This window comes from Nannospalax galili, unplaced genomic scaffold (genome assembly GCF_000622305.1).
Source record: "Nannospalax galili isolate Female #2095 unplaced genomic scaffold, S.galili_v1.0 scaffold369, whole genome shotgun sequence".
Taxonomy (NCBI): Eukaryota; Metazoa; Chordata; class Mammalia; order Rodentia; family Spalacidae; genus Nannospalax; species Nannospalax galili.
Window position 1 is genome coordinate 1,010,370 of NW_008360318.1, and position 24,036 is coordinate 1,034,405.

General features: G+C 40.5%; 1 protein-coding gene and 1 pseudogene across 6 annotated transcripts in view; one reads left to right on the forward strand and one right to left on the reverse strand.

Moving 5' to 3' along the window:
- Positions 1–24,036, forward strand: part of Cpne4 (copine 4) — a 592,536-nt gene that overhangs the window by 441,814 nt on the left and 126,686 nt on the right. The window lies entirely within an intron of this gene.
- Positions 19,691–20,442, reverse strand: LOC103727285 (annotated as a pseudogene).

Below are 24,036 nucleotides of genomic sequence, written 5' to 3' on the forward strand. Positions count from 1 at the left end.
TTATAGCAGGTCTAAATTCTTTATGGAGACATATTTCTTATTGTGTCTTAGAGCTACTCCACTGCATCTCACTTATTACTATACTCTCTCCAAACAGTTTTTCCCCTTAGATGTTGCCATATCTTTGTTTCCACCCGCTCTAGATTACAAAAAGCGGAGTCTGAATGGGGAGGAAAACAAAGGGAAACGTACCTTCAAAAATGAGGGGCTGAAGGGAAAGTCACAGGAAAAAGAAACAATCTTGGCCTCTGCATAGCTCTGGAGGATAAGGACTCCAGATTATTCTCAGACAAGGAATAGGAAGAAAGCAGCTTTTGTGGATTTTCCAAATGTCAGGTCCCTTTCATTTTACTGCCACACTTCATGGCTTAGTACTTTACTTCCTTTGAACAGACTCTGAAATGGCAAGAACCAAGTCTAGGGCTAAGATAAATCCTGGCTTTCCTTTAAGCCATGAGATTTTCAGTGAAATAAGTCAGGAGAGGGAGATGGGGTGAGTGAGATAAACAGGATTCAATTAAAAGTCTTGGAGTAAGAAAAGAGTGAGCCATCCTCCAGATTCTAGTCCTCAGGACTTTCCTACAGCTTTCTCCTTTCCCTACCACTCCTTTTCTTTCCCTGGGTAACTGACCTGTACCCAACATTACTGTTGTTCACCACCCAGCATGCCTGATTGCACTAGCATTTAAAACACTTTATGACAGCGATTCCATGAAAGAATAAAATCACTAAATGGATTTGTCAGGAGATGTTACCTTCAGCTCATCTCTCCTGGAGACCCGCTTGCCTCCTTCATAAATTCTCTTACAATTCCCTCAACTCTGCTACTTCCAATAATGAAATAGACTCGTGAAGGCCTAAGATATACCAAACTCCAACAGACCTTAAGATAAGGTCAGCATAGGACCCAAAACAATGTTATCAAATTTCAGCAACATCAGAATCACCTGAAGAGCATGTTAAAACACATATTTCGGAGCCCAAGCTCTAGAGCTTCTGATATAATAGGGGCAAGGTCTAAGAACGTACACTCGAACAAGTTCCCAGGTGCTACTGATGGTGATCATGAGTTCACCAGTAGAGAACCAATAATATCAAAGAAATAGTAGAAAAACAGCCATTATAACATGTTTCCTTCAAGTCATCTGTTTCTTTATAACTGCATTTATTTTTTCTTTCCTTCCAAAATTCGCATTTATCAGCCAACATCACCCCAGTTCCTCACCTAAGACTCTTCCCCTCCCTGCTCATCATTGACACAAGTATTTCAAAACTAAAAGAAGGCTTTGGGGGTCTTCTCTCAATCAGGATTCTTACTTAGCCTCACCACCACTTAACATCTGGGACTAGATAAGGCTGGCCTCTTTCACATCTTAGGGCATTGACCAACATCTCTGTGTACGCTGTGAGCCTCTACTAGCTTGTTGAGGCTTCTCTACATGTTGTAACCCCAAACATCTCCATTCTCTTCCAGATGTCTCCAAGGGGGAAAGATTGTCCTTGTTTGAGAATGCTATTTCAGTCAGTTGGATCTTCAATCTCTTTCTCTTTGTTGGGATTTAACAGAAAAATTCATTTTAACCCACTCTAAATTCCGTCCAATTGAAAATAAAGACACAGCTCAAAAACATGACAATCAAAATGTCATTTCATTGTTGCTAAAGTAATGACCCTTGATGCCTGGGAAGGAAAGACTCCTGGGAGACTTTTGGGTTATGATTAATAACCAGTGTCAAGCACGGTGGTACATGCTGTGTAAGCCTAGCACTTCAGAGTTGGAGGCAGGAAGGTCAGGCATTCAAGGTCATCCTCAGATATGTGAGGCTGTCCCAGAAAACTGAAAAAAAAAAAAAAGAGTGAGGGAGCCCACAGCTAATTTTAGGGTGGGAAGATGAGATTTGTATAAATACCAAGTCCTCTCTGTCTGCCGGGCAGTCCAGTATCCTCGGTGGCATAAATCAACGATGGATACAGATTAAAATTACCTGGGGAGCTTTTAAAAATAACTTTGTTTCCCAGACCCCATCCCAGAACAATTAAACAGAATTTTGGGACAAAGGGCCAAGGCCTGAAATTCTCAGAAGCTGTCAGGGTGACTCTAGTGTGCACAGTGAGGGACCTCTGCTTAAATTAATAGACTGAGAACATTTAATCCCTTTTGAATCTGCTAAAGACTGAACCCAGGACTTCAAGCATGTACTCTACCAATAAGCTATGTCCCCAGTCCCTTTATTTTCTTATAAGAGACAAAGCCCCACTGTGTTGTTTAGCCTGGCCTTAAAAACCACATTCCTCCTGGCTCAGACTCTCAAGAAGCCAGGACAACTGGCTGAGGCTGCTATGCCTGGCTTTCTTATGGGGACATTTTTCTTAAGATTATTGAGAAAACAATCACACTTGTTTTTAATCACAATAAATTACTGTGAGATAGAAGATCTCTCAGTAATCTTCCTAAGACTTTTTCAGCCAATGAGTCATCAAAATTCTGTTGGGTATAAGTTACATAAAGTTATTGGAAGAACATTAAATGTTTGTAGGCTTCAGAGCAGGCTTCCTGGGAAGAGGCAGTGTCTAAGCTATGTCCTAGAAGATTTGTATAAAGGGCTCGATGTTGACAGTTGACAGGATCAATGTGGTAGCATTTTTTTCTTTTTTAATAATTTTGTATTGATTCCAGAATCTCATACGAAGCATTTTGGCCACATTCAGAGACCTCCCCATTCTGCACTCCCTCTCCTCTACCCTCACCAGATCCCACACCCTTTGTTAGTATTATTTATCCTTTTGTTTTAATTATTTACTTTTGATTTTTTAAGGTCTATCAATTCTAATTATTGCCTCTCAAGTGCTCCTGGGTGTATGTTCATGCCCTGAACTTTGGTCAATCTACTAGGTATCACACCAGTGAGGAAAACCGATGTTCCCTCTCCCCCCATCAGTTGCCAATAGATTCTCAGCTAGTGATGGGACTTGCTGCCCCCTGCCTCGTTCATGCTGGGCCCCGTCTGGTTTGAGTTTCTATGAGTTTTGTGCTTGCTGTCCTAAGCTCTGTGGGTTCATATGCACAACTGCCCTGTGGTGTCAAAACCACACAGTTTTCTTGTATTCTTCTACCAGCTCTGGCTCTTACAATATTTCTATCCTCTCTTCTGCAGTGATCCCTGAGCCTTTGGAGCAGAAGGTGCAATACAGATGTCCCATTTCTGTCTGAGCACTCCACGATCTCTTATTTTCTTCCATTTGACTATTTGTGGGTCTTGGTGTCAATTGCCATCTGCTGCAAGTAAAACCTTTTCTGGATATAACATCTATGGATATAACATTTTAATGTGTCGCCAGAGGCTCCAGGAATGGATAAGAGATGACAAAGTTAGTGATCTTTCAGGAAATAAAGCATTATACTCCATTTTCAGTACAGAATGCTTTAGACAAAATGTGCGCTCACCAGATAGTTACAGATAAACCAGCAGATTGAGTCCCTGCTTTCCCCAGCTGCTCACTTTTCTCATCCAAACTCCCTTTAGCTTATGTGTGAGAGGGGTGAGCCATTCATACTGACCAAACTAAATAGGAAACAAACTGGAACTGACAAAAGAATTTCCCCCACTAGGAAAGAAGGGAAATCCATGGGGAATATTGACAAAAAGTCAGGAACACTGTCTCCCCCACCCCATACCCAGCCTATGGGGAAAGGAAGGTAGCAACCTGTAATTAGGGGTATGAAACCTGCTCTTGGTGTGCAGTGTCACACCCCACCATTTTATTTGGGCTAGCTCCCAGTTCTTCATAAATTAAAGAAGCTGCCTCATTTTTGCTACTTGGCATCTCTAGATTTTGTTATTAATGGAAGGGTGGGGTCATATGTGAGGACATGGAGGGAGCTGTTGAAGGAGGAAATGGGGTAGATATGATCACATTTCATTGTATACATACATGTATGAATTCTCAGAGGTTAAAAAATGATAAAAACAATTTTGAAAAGTTATTTTACTATTCTCAGATTTGAATGTTTGAGTTAAAAAGGGTGTTTGACTACTTTAAATTCTGTTATCTTTTATATTGTCGAATTAATTAGCCAAACATTATATAAACTGAAAAAAAGAAGTGGGGGTCCATATACCCCACAATCTAAATGCAACCCTGTGTTTCATCTAAAGGAGTTTAGATTTTTATCCCAGGGATTTGGGAGGCACTGAAGGATTCTATATAGAAAGGTGATAAATTGATATTTGAGTTCTTGGGTCAATACTTGGGTATGTTTTGTGGAACTTAGATTGAAAAAAGGATCGAGGAGATCCAGCTAGAAGTCATGGCCGTAGGAGTTATGAAGCAGGCAGAGGAGTCCAGAACTCAGTCCCAGGTTGCTTATTGGATATAGAGAGAGGAGGAAGGAAAAACTCTAGAATGAGTCCCTGATTCTTGGCTTGGTCATGTGGATGGAAAGGGTGTCATAACTTTAATATGAGGCACTGAAGGAGCAGGTTTGGGATGGGAAAGATGAATTCAGTTTTGTAGTTGCTGAGTTTAAGGTGTTTATGAGACTGGCAGTGGACAGTTGGCCCAGGACCTCCCTGAGTTTATCATTGAAAAGTCCTATAGTGCAGGAAGTCACAAGGCCTTGGACAAACCAGGACAGTTGTACAACATGGCAGTTGGCTATGTGAATTTGACTCTCAGAGAAGAGATCTAAGCTGGGGTATACATATAAAGCTCAGTAAACAGGTAGTAGAGTTTATGTTCAAACATTCATGTAAGTGTACGTGTGTGTGTGTGTGTGTGTGTGTGTGAGAGAGAGAGAGAGAGAGAGTAGAAGAAACATCAAAATGATAATCATGTATTTCTCAGTGGTTAAATTATAAAAAAATATTTTTAGGTTTCTTAAAATTTCGTACCTCCAAATGTGTTATGTTTGCAGTAAGGAAAAAGAAAACACTTGCTTAAAATTCACACACACACACACACACACACACACACATACACACACACATTTTTAATATACATGCTAACTTGTTATATTTGCTTAGACCTTTTTAGTTCCTATTTAAAAATTCAAAATTGAAATGACTATTTTTAAAGTCCCAGTGGGTTTTCCTGATGATGGGCAAGCATATTCTATTTTTGTATAGTGACATTATACAAAATTATTCAATTTGCCTTATCTCCAGTTAAATTCCAGTGTCTGGTTAGGCTCAAAGTAACCTGACAACAGGGTGACTACTTGGCGATATAAACTCAAACAAACAAAAAGGCTGCCATCCTTTAACTTTCTAGTTTTCAGAAGTGAATTTGTCATGTTCCAGTTTCCAATGTTCTTCATTTTGCAATGACAAGCTGAACAACACAGTCATTAAGACTCTGCTTACAGGGCCTGGAGAGATGGCTTAGCAGTTAAGAGCACTGGTTGTTCTTGCAGAAGACCCAGGTTCAGTTCCTAGCACCCACATGGCAGCTAACAACTGTCTGTAACTCCAGTTCTGTCCTCTGCCGGCACTGCGTGACATGGGTGCACTTACATGCAGGCAATACACTCATACACAAAAAATAAAAATAATAGATTTTTAAAAATATGCTTGGGAGCATGAGAAATGGCTCAATGTTAAAAGTACTTGCTGGGCTTGCAGAGGGCCTGAGTTTGTTTCCCAGCACCCACCTGGAAACTCACAACTATCTATAGCTCCAGTTCCAGGGAATATGTCACCCCTTCTGGCCTTCATAGGCACCTGCATGCACGTATGCACATACACACACACACACACACACACACACACACACACACACACAGAAAATCTTTAAAAAAAAAATCAATTGTCTTGGGACTGTAACTATAGCACCTAATTTCTTTGCAAAGTGTATGAGTACTGATTTGTGTGGCTATTCTTTAAAGTGAGCTAGGAATGAGGAGTAGTAGAGGAGAAGAACACTCCCAGATCCTGTGGAACTGTGTACAGTGGTACTGAGATGTGAAGTTACAATTCCTCAGACTTGTGATAGAAACCTTAAGGCATTCAAATCATTTTATATCTCAACCAAAAAAGAAAGAAAAAAAAAACCCTCAACTTTTAGAAAAAAGAAATGGCTTTCTATGAGCTACACAGCTGATTGGAGGTCAAAACAAGACTTTTTAATTGAATTTTTGTGATTTTCACACAATATAATTTGATGGTTTTTAGATCCCTTCCCCTGTCCAAACATCTGCTCACTGCTCCCCTCAATTTAAAGTACTCTGTTATATCAACAATAAGTCCTAAAGAGTCTAATTTGTGTTTCCAAATGTCATTCAGTGTGGGTCCATTCACTGGAGCCTGGTTAACCAACCAAGAGTCACATCCTTGAAAGAGACTGTCTCTGCCCCTCCCAGCAGCCATCTGTTGCCACAATTTCTTTAGGAGGGGTTGGAGCTTCTTACATACTTCCTCATGTCTGTATGTCTGTGCTGGGATTTTTTTCTGGTTTAAGCTTGTATGAGATATATACATGCTGTCACCATTCCTATCCTGTGAGTTCTTATGAGTAAATGACCAGCTGTCTGGAAAACTCTGTTTCCTTGTGGTCATTCACCACCTGTGGCTCTTACAATCTTTCCACCCCCTCTTCCACAATGTTCCCTGAGCCTTGGGAAACAAAAGCAAAGCAAGACTTTAATTTTGATTTGTAGAAGTAAAAAAAAAAACCAAAAGCATTAACCCATTAATATGCCTTTGCTATATAGCAGAATCAATGTCAGGTGTAGTCCCATTGCCCATCCCTTTAATCCACAATTGGACTTCACGGATAACAAAGAAACTGGAGCTTGGAGGCAAGTTAACCTCATAAAAAATTCACAAACCCCTTAAAGAGAGAACCTGAAGCCCAGGTCCGGTTGACTCTCAAATTTACCGGCTGTTTCCTGAAGTTCCCAAAGAGTCCATGCTCCTTCTGTTCAGCCACACTAGCTTCCTTGGAGCTACCCTTGTGATGCTAGGGCTAAATGGGGGCAGGACACAGGTTCAATTTCTGTCCCTAAGCAGGAGAAAAACAAAGTGTCATATCTGTGCATCGGTTATCCTCTGTGGCTGAAGGAGAAAGGAAGAGACGTGCCAACCACCTCCCTGTGACTTAATATCATTCATCACAGTTCAGATGAAGGGCCCTTAGCAGTGAGCAGCCAGGAAACAGGAACTTCAAAGGGTTGTTGTAAACTTGTCAAAAAGGGTCAAGGAGCCTTGTCATATTTGAAGCACCTCAGGAAGACCCAGTGTATATGGGGGATACATTATGTAAGGGCTGAGGTGAGAAGGTGCCTTGGCTATTCTTTGTTGCTTTGCTAAGACTGAAATAAGAGAGGACGAAAACTTCTATCTATATTGTGCATATTACTTCCTGAGAGTTCCCACCATTTTCTCCTCAGAGCCTCAGCTAAGTCAAAGCAAGGATTAAAATTCACATTCTATCTGGATGCAATGGCGCACACCTTTTGTCCCAGCAGGCAGAGGCAGCTAGATCTCTGTGAGATCCAGGCCAGCCTGATCTACATAGCAAGTTCAAAGCCAGCTGGAGATACAGAGAGACCTTGTCTCATAAAACAATTCACATTCTACAGACACAAAATGGAAACGTAAAGTTATAAAGTAGCACAGGATAGTGTTACTGAGACACCCAAGAGACTTGTGAAGAAATTAGAAGAGTTTTTTCATGCTGGCCGACTCCAGCAGGTTTCCTCCTGGAAAGCTCAAGCCTTCACTTTATTTCTTTACAATTTTTATCTCTTTCCCCACATCATTCTTTAACTGCTATAACATTAGTGGGTTTAAGTTACAGTTTTCTTGATTACCAGCACAGATGCTAATGTGTCCTGGGACCACTGAGGGGGAAATTCCTTCTGTGGGCATGTTTGCCGAGGCAGATACTGAGGGCAGGGGTTAGGACATAAGGTATTGCAGGTACCTTAGCAAATAAGGTGGTCGCATACATAATCCGCTAGATAACTGTGATATTCGTTCCTCAAGATACTTTTGAGGTCTTTACTGTTCTCCATTTTAGTGTTGACTTCTCTTTCATCACAAAGTTTTAGTAAGCAATCATAGAACCACATAAGGTGAGTATTATGTCCTAAGGCATAAAATCAGTCATAAAACAATCTTAAAAAATCAGACACACACAAAAGTGGTATTAAGTGCATGAGTGTATTTCTTTTCCTCTTCAATATCATGAATAACTATCAAAGGTGAAAAGAGAAAGTGCAGAAGGGAACTGTTTGTTGTTCATAAGGATCTACAACTTTTATTATATATTCCTATCAATAAAAATGTCCTTCAACGCCAGGTGTGGTGGCACATGCCTTTAATCCCAGCACTCAGGAGGCAGAGGCAGGCGGATCTCTATGAGTTCAAGGCCAGCTTAGCCTACATAGTGAGTTCCAGGCCAGTTGGGGCTACAGGGAGATCCTGTGTCAAAAAGACAAAAAAAACATAAAAAAACAAAAAACCATGCCCTTCAACATATGCAGCCTGTCTATTCTAGTATTATATAAACATAGTTCATTTTAAATTTTATCTAATAACAGAAATTTTAATACAGTGAAAATGAGCACAAGCTAAAGTACCAAAACTTAGTATTTTCTTCCTTCATCACAACTATGGTACACATACACTAGGCCTCTTTTCATTCTCACCCTCTAGCATCCATATCGTTGCATAATTTCATCCTCTTCAATGTGGGCAGGACCTGTGATCTTAATCAACCGCTGTGACTGAGTATCCTGTGGTTGTGTTCCATTGTATGACAAAGATGAAGATGGAAGCCTGCGATTAGTTGGTTCTGACTTAATAAAAGACCTGATGGTGTAAGCTCCTTAAAGGAGGACTCGGGCATCCCCTGAAAGCATAGACTCCAATAAACAGCCTGCCCCTCTGGTGCTGGCTTCTAAGAAACCAGGTGCAACGAATACTACAAATATGCATTCTGCCAACAGCCAGATGGAGGCTCAGATCAGATGCTTCACTAATCAGTCATGTACATGAAAATACAGCCAGCCTCACGAGACCCCGAATGGAGGGTGCAGATAAGATGCCTGGACTCTGGCACACAAAAATTGTGAGAAAACAAATGCGTGTTCTTTTGTAGGAAATCATTACCAAATAATATAAAACTAATATTGTATATTAAGTAGTTGTTCGCCACCCTTGATTAAAGAAGGTGAGGTTTAAGGAAGGTGGTCCTACATGCTGGCACAACCGCCTGTAAGTAAGTGATTGAAGTTAAGACCGCAGTTATTCTAGGCAGGTGCTCTACTACGGCACTACACCCACAACCTCATTTTATTTCATTATTTTTGAGGAAAGGGTATCACTAAGCTGCCCAAGATAGCCTTGAATTTGCTCTAGATATAGCCCAGCCAGGCTTTGAACCCAAGTAGCTCAGATGACAATTCAGGTTAGCTTACATGCTTTATTTTCTAATGAAATAATTTGAATACTTGCAGGAGTAAAGCACTCCCTCATCTCTTTTACCCACAGGATCTCATTTCATCTTCCCTCCAGCCCTGTAAATGTCCATATTTTTGTTCCTAGTTTGAGGCTGAGTTGAGATCAGAATTAAGCAATTTTCCTAAGTCTCTCAGACAGAAATGAAAGAGAAGGGACTTGAACCCCAGAATAAAGCCAGTTCTAGCTTCCCTTTTCTTCCAATCAGCTGGCCACAGAGTTTTCCAGGACGGAGCGTTGACTCCAGCATACTCCCCTTTCCTGCTAGAGCCTCCCTCTCATCAGTGGGGCCAAGCCTTTCCATGGCTTTCTTTTTTATTTATTCATGATTTTTATTTTATGTGTATGAGTGTATTGCCTGCATGTATGTAAATGCACCCATGTCACAATGCCCGCCGAGGTCAGAGAGGGCATCAGAGTCCCTGGAACTGGAGTTACAGACTTTGTTAGCCGCCCTGTGGGTGCTGGGAATTGAACGTAGGTCCTCTGCAAGAGAAGTCAGTGCTTTTCACTCTGAACCATCTCTCCAGCCCATTTTCCATGGCTTTCAGTTGGTGCCAGTTACAGCCTCCCAACAGTTGCTGTCCCAGCACAGGTGCATTCAAGGGCTTGCATCTCTTCAGTGAGACATAGTGATTGTTACAAATGAGGAGTCTGTGAAAAACACCTGTCAGGACTATGAAGATACCAGACTAGAGAGTTCAAATAGCTGAATGAGTCACTGTTAATGGGGCTCAGAATTTGGAGAGGCCATTTGATATAACCCCCTTTCATTGTACTGCAGAACCATGTGCCCAGAATTCCTGCTTTTGCAAATCAATTGTTAGCCTGAAGACACGTATCTTAGTAGTTATTTTCCATCGTTTCCGTGTTTCAGGACTTGTGAACCGATCGCTAACCAAGCCCAGGAACATAGTCAAGGAGGAAAATGCCTGATTTTCATGTCTGCCAGACTAGCGGCTATATAGCTACAGTGAGAGACTTCTGCAGAACTGGTGTGACAGACAGCAGGCAGCACTTCCTCCTGGCTCCACCACCAGGTGACTGGGCCAAAACGTAGCATCAGTTCCCTTAAGTGTCACCTTCTTTAATCAATAGAGCTAATGGTGTCTGTCGCTGACTTTCTGAGATTGATTCACGAATCCCTTCCACCAATCTCAGATTGTCTACTACATTCCAAGACAGAGGTAATAACCTCCATGAAAAATGATTATCAAAGATCAAAACCAGAGTTCAAGAGGAATCTCAATTTCAAATATTTAACCATTTGTTTGGGGCTGGTAGGTTGGCTCAGTGGGTAAAGGTATTTGCTTGTTACGAAGCCTGATGAGCTGAGTTTGATCCCTGGGGATCTACATGATGGAAGGAGAGACTCAACTCCCACAAACTGTCCTCTGACCTCCACATGCGTGGTTCATGTTCCCCCATGCATAAACAAACATATAAATAAAAATAAATTTATTTGTGCCTTAACGATAACTTTTTGCAAAGTATCTTTAAATACCAACTCTCTTAACTCCATTGAATATGTGAGCGTTCATTCAGTCCCACATAAACCTTGATTGAAGACCTCTATCTGCAGAGCACCATGCTGGGTTCTGGGTTCACAAAGATGAATGTCTCTACTATGAGAACAGTCCTAGTATTATGAGGGAGCCTGATGTCCATACATGAGCAAGTGTGGGGTTCTTAAGCTCAGAAGTACCAAGGAAAGAAAACTCCTTAGGGCATCCATCCTGGGGAGCAATAGAAGGGCACGGTCAGGGCACGGTCAGAACTGCGTACAGGAGCTACTTTGCCCCTCATAATCCCTCTAGATCTGTGAAATAATTATGAGAGCTTTGAGTGGTGTAGAAAGCCCTCCTCCCCCACCTTTCCTTTGAAGCTCTGCTTCCCAGGGTGGCAGACTGATGATTTAGATGACAGAATGGTTCCACCTGTGAACTAAGGCTCTCCATCCACCAGTAGTGATTTCCAAGGCAGTAAAGATGCTCCAAAGCAGCATCAGAACCCAAAGGTGGTACCTGGCTGTCCAGTCCTTTCCTCATCCCAAAATGCCTACGTATATCTTTTTCTTCATTTGACTCATTTATTTTTACTCTAAGCTACTAAGAATTTCAAAAAGTACTAATGGTCCTGAGTTGAGGTGAGATTCTAGTATTGCGTCCCTTGCCTGTCTCTAGCAGGACTCTCTTTCTGAACTTAGCCTGTGATGCCTCTTGGAACTTGAAGACACAGGAAAGATATTACAATGAACTTTCCTAAGGTTGGAATTTAACCAGTGAGAGTTTCTGCCATGGTAATACATAAGAAAAATAATTTCTTTGTTTCATAGAATAGTTTCAATAAATGTTGTCCAAAAAGCAAATTCTACTTTCCTCTTGATTTATTTTACAATAAGAAATATACTGGTGTGAAAAGAGAGAAACACTTTTCCCTGACTCCTTATACTTGGGGCATTGTATGTTTTAAAAGAAATGTAAACAAAAACCTTCAGCACCCTGGACTGATGAGAAAAGAAAGGTTTCCTATTGGTCTCCTTTATAGTGTGTCACCTTTCTTGGCAGACTTTGTGTCCTAAGTGAATTACAAATCATGAGATTCGAATGACTTTCTGCCCAAAGTAACCCTTGCATCCGAAATGAGATATCCTGCTGCTGTTGGAAAGGACGGCCTTTCATGAGCAGTCCTCCAGCTTCCTGAGTCTGTCCCCAAGGTCAGGATGTGAGCTCTGCTCACAGTTCTGAAACTCCTCTCTGGAGTCTGGAGGAGTAGCCTTCCTGTGCTTAAACCACAAGACCTACAGAACAAAGGTGTAACACCTGCCCCCATCCACTTCTCAGTGGCACTAGTTTAGTCAGTGAGAGAGACTGAAAAAAGCACTTTGAATTTCTCTAAGAAACCCACCATTTTCAAAGTAATTTCTTAACACAGTTAAGAGGAGCACAGTTAGTGTGACCAAGCATGTGCCACAACATTGAGACCTCAAAGAATAAAAATGCAACCTGTTGTTTACTTCATGAGAGCAGTGTACTTGAAACTGTGGGTGCTTCTTTAAGTTTAGTGATCTAGTTAAGATACTTCTCTGGATCTCCATCATCAGTAAAGCAAATCAATAATAAAGGAGCACCTACATCATCAAGGGGTAAGGGTAAAGGAGTAATGCAAGCAAACAGAGTTTAGTATGTGGTCAAGAAGAGTGTGCTGTTACTTGTATTAGACATTATGACAGGTCATTCACTAGGATGCTTTGTGGTCAGATGCCACATAAACTGCAACATAAGCAGGTTCTCTGATTGCCGGTAGGGATGCCAAAGGTCCCAAACCATCACTGGAATCAAGGGTTCCAAAAAAAAAATGACCAATCCTAGAAGATATAGAGGTATTGTCTATAATTAGCAACCAAGAGGGCTTCTGATTGCAACCCTCAGCTCTTAGTTCTGAAGCCCAGTCTCATTTTAGTTTAGGGACAGTGTCCATTTGAACGCCACAATGGGTAGTGCCAATAGCAGAAATATAATTTAACATTTCCTTTCCCTGTGGAGAACTTCTCTCCGGGATGACTTCAGTCTTCCAGCTTTCCCCTTTCCTCCTTGAAACAGTGATGCTCTGGGACACCCAGAATCCATCCTTGCAATCAAATTCCAGTCCCAGTTCATCAGAGGGTTTATGTTACTGTGCCATCATTTGTCTAGAAACTAGCTTTCATTGAGTTGCAGATGAATTATCTAAACCTGGGATAACTGTGTGCTGTTTCTTTGCTTCTGCCTGTTATTGAAAAGAAATCATGACCCTGAATTGTGCCCACATTTCCTCCCCCCTTCTGAAGTCATGGCCCTCTTATGGTCTGGCTAATTTCGCCTGGAGTCCACAGAATCCTTAGACCATTTCTACTCTCCTGGTCCCAGAAGATGATGATGACTCTAGGGTCTTTCATTTCCAGCCTGGACTGTTTCTCTTCCCAGAAGCACAAACATGATTCAAACTGTGAACACAGAGAATGTCCTAAGCTGAAGAGAATGTACAGTAATGACATAAACTAATATTATTCAAGGTATAATCCTTTAACTAGCAATATTGACATCACCTTAGAATTTACTGAAAGTGTCACATCTGGAGCTCCACCCAGTCTATCAAAGAAGAAATTTAAGCATGCCAGTAATTCGGTTAACATTTGAGAATCAGTGGTAAGACTATAGGACTGCGTACTGTCCACTTCGCCAGTGACAATCAATTTCCCTATAGACTTATACCATGTTGCTTTGCACATAAGCATTACCCTCCTGGCTACTAAATAGTTTTGAGATTGCTTGCCACTCTAAATACTATTTACTCTGGATGTGTTCTGGATAACGTGTTAATAGAATATTATGTAATGTTTTATTGTTCACTGGAGAGAACGCTCAGTATTGGTGTTTTCCAATGCACAGGTGTTGCTGTTGAGTGTCTGCAATGCGGCTGGTGGCAAGAAAGGAATGGAGTCTGATTTTCTTTTAATTTTAATGAGAAAGAGAATTAATGTCTATTTTTCAGTTAGGATGATTTCAGGTTGTGTGTGTGTATGTGTGTGTGTGTGTGTGTGTGTGTCTGTGTATATTCGTAAGAGTGTACGTGTTTGTGCAGGTGTGCATATATGTTTGCACATGTATGTGGAGGCAAGGGATTACCTTGGATGTCATTCCTGAGGTGCTATTCACCTTGGTTTTGGGGGGGTTGTTAGTTTGTTTTCTCTTTTCATGAATAACTTTATGGGGTTTTTAACTGAATTTTTGCAAATTTCATAGAATATTTTTTTATCATATTTGGACCCCCCCTCCTACCTTCACTCTCCCTTACTACCCACCACCACCTGACTTCATATACTCTAATAACTCATATATATACATACATATATATATGTCAAATTCTGTTCCCACATGCCCTTCAGTATGGGTCCATCTTCTGTAGCCTGGTTAACCTACCAAGAGTCACACCCTTAAAGAAGACTGGCTTTCCCATTCCCAAGAGCTATGTGTTGTCAATAGTTCCTCAGTTAGGGTTGGAGTGTCTTATCCATTTTCCTTCTTCTATGCTGGGATTTTGTCTGATTTGAGATTATGTAGGACTTGTACATGCTGTGAGTTCATATGAGTAACTGCCTAGTCTGGAAAACTCTATTTTCTGTGGTCATCCACCAACTCTGGCTCTTATCATCTTTCTGCCCCCTCTTCCACAGTTATCCCCAAGCCTTGGGAGACAAAGGTTTGATATAGGAGTTCTATTCAGGGACACTCTGCAGTCTTATTTTCTGCATGTTGGCCTCTGTGTCACGCACCATCTGCTGCATGAGGAAGTGTCTCTGGTGAGAGTTAAGAGATACATTAATCTATGGGTATAACAATATGTCTTTAGGGGTAGGTTTAATTCTATTTCTATTTAGCAGAATAAAGGTAGTAGGCTCTGTCCTATGGCCTGTGACCTGTCGATGGTGCAGCCATTAAAAAGGCTCATGCCCACCTGTTTTCAGGACAGGGTCTTTCATTGGCCAGGAACTCGCTAATTAGGCTAGGCAGGTGGCCAGGGAGCCCCAGAGATTCTCCTACCTCTGCTTCCCCAGTACTAGGATTACAAGCATGTGCCACCAGGCCCAGATTTTTTGCATGAGTTCTGAGGATGGAACTCAGGCCTTCAAACTTTCATAGCCAGCACTTTACGAAATGAACCATCTCCCCATCACTGATTTCAGCTTTTGAAGGTGTTACAAGACTGTGCAGTAGCCCATCCCGAGCCATAGCCTGAGGTTCTTTAACTTGACTGTTTCTTATAGGAATTCAGAAAGAGCATTACTTTATCTTCTGGTTATTTTCCCTTCCAGTTATAATGTGTCATGAGGCTCTGGAACAGCACTATTGGAGGTCTGAGGTTTGGCATAGAAGTAACCATATTTATCCAATCTTAAGTATTCGCCTCCAGAACGGAGGTGAGCAAATAAGAACTGACTATGAAATTATTGAATATACTGGCTGCTTAACTGGAGGCCCAGTTTAATTGTCCTTAGAACTGTTTTGCAGGCTGAAGTTCTGCAAAATTGGATTATAATCATAAGTGAGTTTGATTACTTACTTTCGTCATTGACTCTGACAGCTATACATGGGGAAGTGATCCAAAGTAAAGAACTCTTTTTCATCTAGATTTCATATGGATAAAGCTTTGCCAAATTTTTGCCTGTCTAAGTATTTCTAGATTCTAGATGTAGTCAGTTAATGAATGCTCAGAGTATGCAAAGTTCATGAGATTATTAAATCAGTTCCAATATCTGAGAGGTAAATATGTGCATCAGTGATACAGTGTTACTTCACACAAAGAACAAGATCGGGAATAGAGGTCAGTTGTATCAAGAGTTGGGGTATGATTTCAGCATGAAGTTAGCCAAGTGGTACCAATAACCCCAGACAGAGAAAAGACTTTAAGCATAGGAAAGCTTTTGGTCTTGTGATTCTGTGTTTAGTTTCTTCATAAAATTAAGTATGAATTTTCATAATTATAAATGATCAACATGAGTCAATAGTAATCTTAACACTGGAGTAGAATCCATATAACCTTTAAAGATGCCTTATATTAAAACAAAAGCTGCTCATGGTGGATAAGAGAACCAATACAAAAGAATGTATAACATGTATATGGAGATTTATTAAATTGACTTATATGATAATAATAGCTGTTCACATGCTTGAAAGGTGAGAATTCAGTAGCTACTCAGTCCACAAAGCTGGATGTCTGAGCAGTCTCGATTTGAGACTGGAGTTCCCTGGAGAATCTCTGGTATTGAGTCCATGTTGGAAAGCTGAAGAAGGTAGAGTCTGATAACAACAGAAGATGACATCAGCAGTGATGGACAGTTGCTCAGGAAAAGGGGAAGACAGGTATGCACTTTTTTCTTAGATCTTTTTATATCTGCCACATGTTAGAATATGTTATCCACTCTGGAAAAGCCCTCACAGACCTGCCCAGGGCTATGTCTCCTAGGTGACTCTAAATCCAGCCAAGTTGGCAATGGAGGTTAACCATCATGTCTGTGATTTACAGGATAGTCCCACACAACAAAATATTACCTGGCAAACAATGTCAACCACCATGAGGATAAGGAAACCTGATTGCCAGCATGAGCTTCACTAGAGAAGAAAGGTATTCAAAGGCTCAACTCTGGGGCATTCCCTACTGTGGTTCAAGAAAATGGAAGAAGATGTGTGTCTAGCAAAATTTAGAACACATTATGCCTTAAAAGTCAAGAATAGATAGTCTATTAAAGAGAAAGAAATAATCAACTATCTCAAATGCTACAGATAGGCAAAACAGACAAGGACAAGAATTTTCCCATTGGCTTATCATCAATAGGTCACTGACTTAACCTCTTTGAGTTTTAAAAGGTAAAAAATATACTTCATAGAGTTTCAAGGAAAAATATGAACTATGGATATAAAGCCCCTAGAACAGAATTGGTGCATAGTAGATACTCAGTAACTAAGTTCTCCATCCATTTATTTCTAACTTCTCATTCCCTGAATGCCCTTCCCACCTCACCCACACAAGAACAACTACTGCTTCAATATTTTGTAACTCTCTAGCAATTAGTTAATGTGATGTGAAGTAATTCTTTCATTAAAACACACTTCATGATGTGGACCATTCTTCAATAACCCTTTGCTATGAACTGAAGCAAAAGAAAAGTGTTGGTAATTTTAGTTTTCTGTATAAGGTGATTCATTGGACTGGGAAAGAAACAAGTAGCGATTTAAAAATATACAAGGCCACAAAGTAATTTCTCATGAAGTTAAATATTCCATTATTAAAATGAACTATGTAATAAACCTTATTAAACCTTTCTACAGTTTTGAAACTCCAAACTCCAAACTGTGGTCATACTTTCTAGACCTACTGTAATTCCACAGAATTCCCAACATAAAACTACTATGTACCAAAATCTCAATCAAACCAAAAAAGTCATCAGAGAAATCTGTCAAAGGATGGGGCTGAGGGAGAGCTAAGTAAGTGGAAAATTTCTCCTTAAAATGCTTTGCTCAGGAATGTCCTGTTGCTTCTCTCTTCTCTTGGGACTCAGAAAATGATTGCCTTACTCTAATGATACACAATAGTAGTGTTAAAAAACGAGTTTAATTTCAAAAGGTTAAAGGTAGCCATATTGTGAGAAAAGGATATCCAAAAGTATGTCATTCTATATTCAATTCTAATTTTCACAGAAAAAGGGGCCTAGAAGGTCACACAAATAATCATCTTTTTGTGCAAGTTCCCCAGTTAGCCGCCCACAGTAAACTCAGTCCATGTGGCTCCTATAGCTCTGGAAGGATTCCTGACTTGGGTGATACATGCCTTTTCACAGACCTGAGATCCTCCGCAGCAGCTTGGTCTCATACCTGCTGAGGCCTCAAACGTTGTTATCTCCCTACTCATGTTGCTTCATTGAATCTCAAACACGTGTTGCTCACATTTTTGTATCTCAGAGAACAGGCAACATCTTAATGGCCAATGTCAGATGACCATTGTTATTGGGTGACATCCAAAAGAATACTTCCTTATGTTCAACTTTTTAAACAATATTTTTATTTATTCTGTGAAAATTTTATACATGTATCTGATGTATCTTGATCATATTCACATACCCCCATTCCCTCTCTCCAAATCCTCCCAAAGCCCACCAACCCAACCCCTTCCCAACTTCATGCCTTCATTTTTAAAATAATTGTTATTAATAACCCCTTGAGTCCAGTTAGTTCTAACCAGATGTTCATGGGTCTAGGACCATCTATTGGGGCACAAGCAACCTACCAGCAGTCATATTCCAAAACAAGAGTGAGTCTCCTCCCTCAGCAGCCATCGCTGTCAACAGTTCTATTCGGGATGGGACCTTGGGAGCCCTTCCCTGCCATGCTGGAATTTTGACTGGCTTGTTTTTGTTCAGGTCTTACGCATGCATCCAGAGCAGCCATGAGCTGATGTGTGCATCGGCCATGTCATGTCCAAGACACCACATTTCCCCTTCTCATCCTCCAACTGTTACATTCTGCAGCCTCTTCCATGATGATCCTTGAGATTTGGATGTAGAGAATTGATATAAACGACCTATAGATGACCCATCTATAGCTGGGAATGGTAGCCACTTATTCTTAGCACTTTGATCAGTCATGAGCCCCTGTCTAACCATTACCCACTGCAAAAAAAACTTCTCTGACCAAGGTTGAGAGCAACACAAATCTATAAGTATAAACATAAATAATCGGAAGGTAGCTCAGGTAACTCCATTTAATCTCTTTTTATACTATATATGTATATTCTTTAAGAAGCTGCTATAGAGGTAGGGTTCCAAATGGCTTTTTCTAAAGGCCTTTAGTGTTGGTTATACCTCATTATACCCCCTCCTCTGCCCTGCCCTCCCATTCCTCACCCCATTTAATCCTTTCTACTCCATTGTTCCCCTTTTCTCCTTTACATCACTACATGCATTCTCTCTCCTCCCATGAAGCCTCTCCCCTTACTGGTCTCCTAGTCTCTATGGATTTTCCAACTGAAACATGCATATCTAAAGATTTCAAAGTTGTATCCATGTATGAGAGAAAACATGTGACATTTGTCATTCTGGGTCTGGGTTCCTTCACTCAGTATGATTGTTTCCAGTTCCATCCATTTACCTGTGAATTTTATAACCTCATTTTTCTTAACAGCGGATTAACATTCCATTCTGTAAATGTGTCATACTCTCACTATGCATTCATCAGCTCATGGACATTTAGGTCAGTTCCATTTCCTGGCTATTGTGAATAGGGCAGCAATGAACATGGATGAGCAGGTATCTCTGCAGTAGGATATAGAGTCCTCTGGGTATATCGCACTATCTGCAAGCATGATGTGGCTGGATCATGTGGTAGATCTAATTCAAGTTTTTGAGGAATCTACACATCGAGTTCCATGGTGGTTACACCAGTTTGTACCCCTACCAGCAGTGAATAAGTGTTCCCCTTTCCCTACATCTTCACTAACATTTGCTGTTGTTTGGGAGTTTTTGTTCATTTGTTTTTTATCTTAGCCATTCTGACTGGGGTAAGATGAAATCTCAAAGTAGGTTTAATTGCATTTCTCCAATGGCTGACGATGTTGAACATTAATATATATATATATATTTCTCTTTATTTGTTTACTTTTAAATGTATTGGTTAATTAGTTTCTGGGTAAGAAATTTAGAATACCAATTTGTGAGGGTACTGCCATTTGTCAGAACAAAGAGAGATCACAGGTAATCCTTGAGCTAAGGAACAGCTTTGATCTTTGGCAAAATTTGTGAGCCCACAGCTTCCTGATCAACCTTGAGTGGTAATGTCATATGTGTCTTTCTCTGTGGAGAAGATAGCTTTGGTAGCTTCTTGAAGTAAGTGTCAGTGAGGTGCTGGGGGATTTTCACATTGCAAATATCGACTTTTGTGGAGGTGGCAATGATAAATTTCTGGTGTACTCTGCACAGAGGAACTTGGTTGAAGGCATGAGGTCCAGTCGCAAGTTATAAGCCACAGACCAGCTGCTTCAGAAAAACCACTCTCTTGCCCCTTTGGTACCCGGTGAGGATGATCAGGATGGTCCCAGGGGTGATGCTGGCCAGCTTTCTCACATGCTGATTCAAGGGCATTTTGTCATGACTCAGCAGCTTCCAAGGCACATCTTCAGCAGGATGATACCTAAGCATTTTCTGAAGTTTAGCGACCCGGTTGCCACCAGTGTTATTGCCACCAACTGGTTTTGTGACCATAGCAAAAATCCTTTTGCATAGAGCCTTTCTGGCCTACATAGCAGCCTGGGAGTATCTGACAATTCCTCTAACCAGGACAGGGCTTTTCAACTTTAAGTTCTCGCTTTCTAGCCTTGTGTGCACCAGCACCTGCAGCGGCCTCATCATCATCCTGCCTGGCATTGCCTTCTCAACCTTTTCACTCACCATCTTGCAAAATGGAAAAGAGCTTTTCTTTTTTATAAATTTATTTTTTATTTTTGAGAATTTCATACATAGTATTGCCTTTGTATTATTTCCATCCCTCCCAGTCTCCTACCAACTCCTCCCATGTCTCCCCACTTCCTCTCAATTTCTTGTCCTCTTCTTTGATTATTATTGTTACATATATTTATACTATGCATACATATATGTATAAAGCACTGAGTCCATTAAGTGGTGCTTTGGTATACCTGTGTTTAGGGCTGTCTATTTGGGATTAGGTAACCTCTCAGGGAGCTAGTATCTAGAAAGAGATGATTCTCCTCCCCCTCAGCATCCAGGACCTGTGACATTTCCCTCCTGTCCACCTTGGCCTGTCAACTGGTTTTGTCATTATTCAGATCTTCTTAGACTATGCTACTGTGGAGATTTCACTGATTCAGCTTGCCTACCATGTCTAGAATATAGTAACTAGCAGCAGGTGTCTTATCCTTCTGGATTTTACATTCTTTCTGCTCTTATCCATGATGTTCCCTGAGTCTTGGATATAGAGGTTACATTGTAGGTGTGTCACTTAGAGTTGGTTATAGCACAGTCATGTTTTCTCTGCATTTGACCAGTTGTGGAACTTTTTAAATGTCTCCATATGTTGAAAACCAAAACTTCTTTGATGAGTGGTGAGAGGTACACTTGTCTGTAAATATAAGGACACATTTAGAATATGGTAAGAAATTCCATTGGAATTCCTAGGAAAGGGACAGAAGTAGGTTCTTCTCTAGCCTATGACCTTTCTAACCACATGTACTATGTTTACAGTACTACACATGATCTCACTCTCACCAATCAGGCCTTAAGTCCCATTAGATAGCTGTTGATTGCTCCCAAGATAAATGCATTACTGCAACTATAGTTTGCCAGGATGGTCATTATTGTGGTTTGCAGACTTTACAGCTGGGTAGGGTGCTCGATTGGTTTTCTTCCTTGGCAGATTACATAGAATCATCTGATACTGTGAGAGCTAGTCTTCAGGGAGGAGGCCTCACGGTCAGTTACAGCTCAACTGCTCCAAGTCCTGTGTCTGAAGTATGCCTTCGTCAATAGGATCTTACCTTCAAATTCTAGGCAGCAACCAAGGACTCTGGTAATAACCTGTATTATTTTGTGAGTCTTTTAGACTGCCCTGACCAATAACTCGAAGGGAAATTTCACATGCCTGGCACACTGATTTTTATTATATAATCATCAGTTATACACATATACTCACATTTATATGTGTAATTTTCTATGTGTGTTATTAAAAATAAGCCTATTTTAATAAGCTTATTAAATACTACATTTCCCCTTGGTTTTTCATACCACTTATGTATTATTTATCTCTGCTTCCTCTCTCTGCCATTGTACAGCTGTCCCTCTTCCCTCCCTGATTCAAGTAACATTTATTTTCCCAAATTAAAAAATAAAAGTAAAATATTTCTCAGCCATTTGTGCTTCATCTTTTGAGCATTTCTAATTGAATTTTTTGGATTTGGGGTGTTTAATTTTTGAGTTCTTTGTATATTCTAGATAGCAACCTTCTTTCAGAGGTGTAGCTGGTAAAGATTTTTCCCATTCTGTAGACTGCCTCTTCATTCAAATAACGGTGTCTTTTGTTATACAGAAACTTTTTAGTTTCATGAAATCTCATTTGCTAATTGTTGGACTTAATGTTTGAACTATAGGCATTCTATGCAGGTTTTTTCGTGTCTATAAGTTTCAGTGTATTCCCTACTTTCTCCTCTATCTTATTCAGAGTGTCAGGTCTTATGTCGAAGTCCTTGATACATTTGGAGTTGAATTTTGTACATGGTGAGAAATAGGAATCTAATATTTTTCTTCATGTAGCTATCCAGTTTGACCAATATCATTTGTTGAACATGCTATCTTTTGTCCAATGTATATTTTTGACTGCTTTGTCAAAAATCAGGTGGCTGTAAGTACATGGACTTAAATCTGGATCTTCAACTCTATTCCATTGATCAATGTGTCTGTTTTTATGCCAGTATCATTCTGTTTTTATTATTATAGTTCTGTAGTATAATTTGAGAGATTAAATGTAGTTATCTTATAAAAGGAGTACATTGCCCCTACTAGACACCATAGGCTAGCAAAGAAAAGGTCCTATGCCAGGAATGCACATCCTATTTTGAAGCTGTTGGCCAGGGGTCACATAAACCCTCAAACAATATTGTCCATTGCCAGCAGAACTTGATGGTAAGACCCTACTGCTAAAGATACTATATGTATATGAGTTGTAGAACAAACAAGGAGAAATCAAGCTGGTACTGACCTCAAAGCTTCATCTCTATTGGCTAGATTTCATAGTCCTGGAAGTGCTTGTATGCTACTGGAAAAGAAAAGCAGTTGTCAACTTTGCCCAGCTATGAATCCTGTGATCTACAGTAACAACTGGCCTAGCAAGATATGCTCACTGGTGCAATAGTGGCACAACTGTTATGTGAATAACCAACCAACTTCTGATTGGATTAAAGTTCCACTTCACAAGATGTAGCCTGTACCTGACACTGATATCAAGCCTAGAAACCAATGGCTTAGGCAGGTCACAGGTAGTAAAGGAGAACCTACCAGTATTATTCTGCTAAATGGACATAGCATTAAACTAACTCCTAATGTCTTATTGTTATACCCATAGATTAATGCATCTCTAAACTCTCATCAGAGAAGCTACTTCATGCAGTAGATGGAGATTAATACAGAGACCCACACAGCTGGTCAATTCAACATTCAGAGAATAAGAAAGCAGAATGTATATCCCTGCGTAGGACATCTATATCAAATCTTTGCCTCCCAAGGTTAAGGGATCATTATGGAAGAGGGAGTAGGGACATTGTAAGAGCCATAGTTGGTAGATGATCACAAGGAAACAGTGATGTCCAGACATCTGGCAGTTATTCATATGAACTCACAGCCATGGTGACAGCATACAGAAGTAGTCCTAAATAAGCTGAAGTCAGATAAAACCCCAACATAGAGGTAAGGAAGTGGGTAAGAAGCCCCAACCCTACCTACCTAAGGAACTATTGGCAGCTGATAACTGCTGGGAGAGAGAGAAAGAGAGTCAGTTTTCTTTAAGGAGATGTTGCTGGGTAGGTTAACAAGACTCTGGCTCCAATGGATGAATCTATACCACAGAGAATTTGTGGACACAAATGATACTAGACAGGCCTTAAAATATATAATAGAGTACATGAAATAAGGCAGAGGGTAATAAGGAGGGTGAAGATAAGGGAGAGGGTCTGAAGCTAATCAAAATACATTGTATGAAATTCTCAAAAGTTCAATTGAAATATATTTTAAAAATGAAGGCACTTTGGCAACATGACCATTTAGTAGGTTCTTCCCTGGGGCCTATAATCTTCTCAGTCATGTTGTTTTAAAGCAGATTTACAGTTCTAAGCATGAAATCCCTCCTGTAGAGCAGGTCTCAAACTCAAGCAGAGAGCTGTTGGTACTCCACAACCATCCTGTCACTACTGCATCAGTGGGAAAAAATTGCCTGCAGGTTAGTACTGTAGCATGCAGGGTCCAGCACTGGACAAGATCACT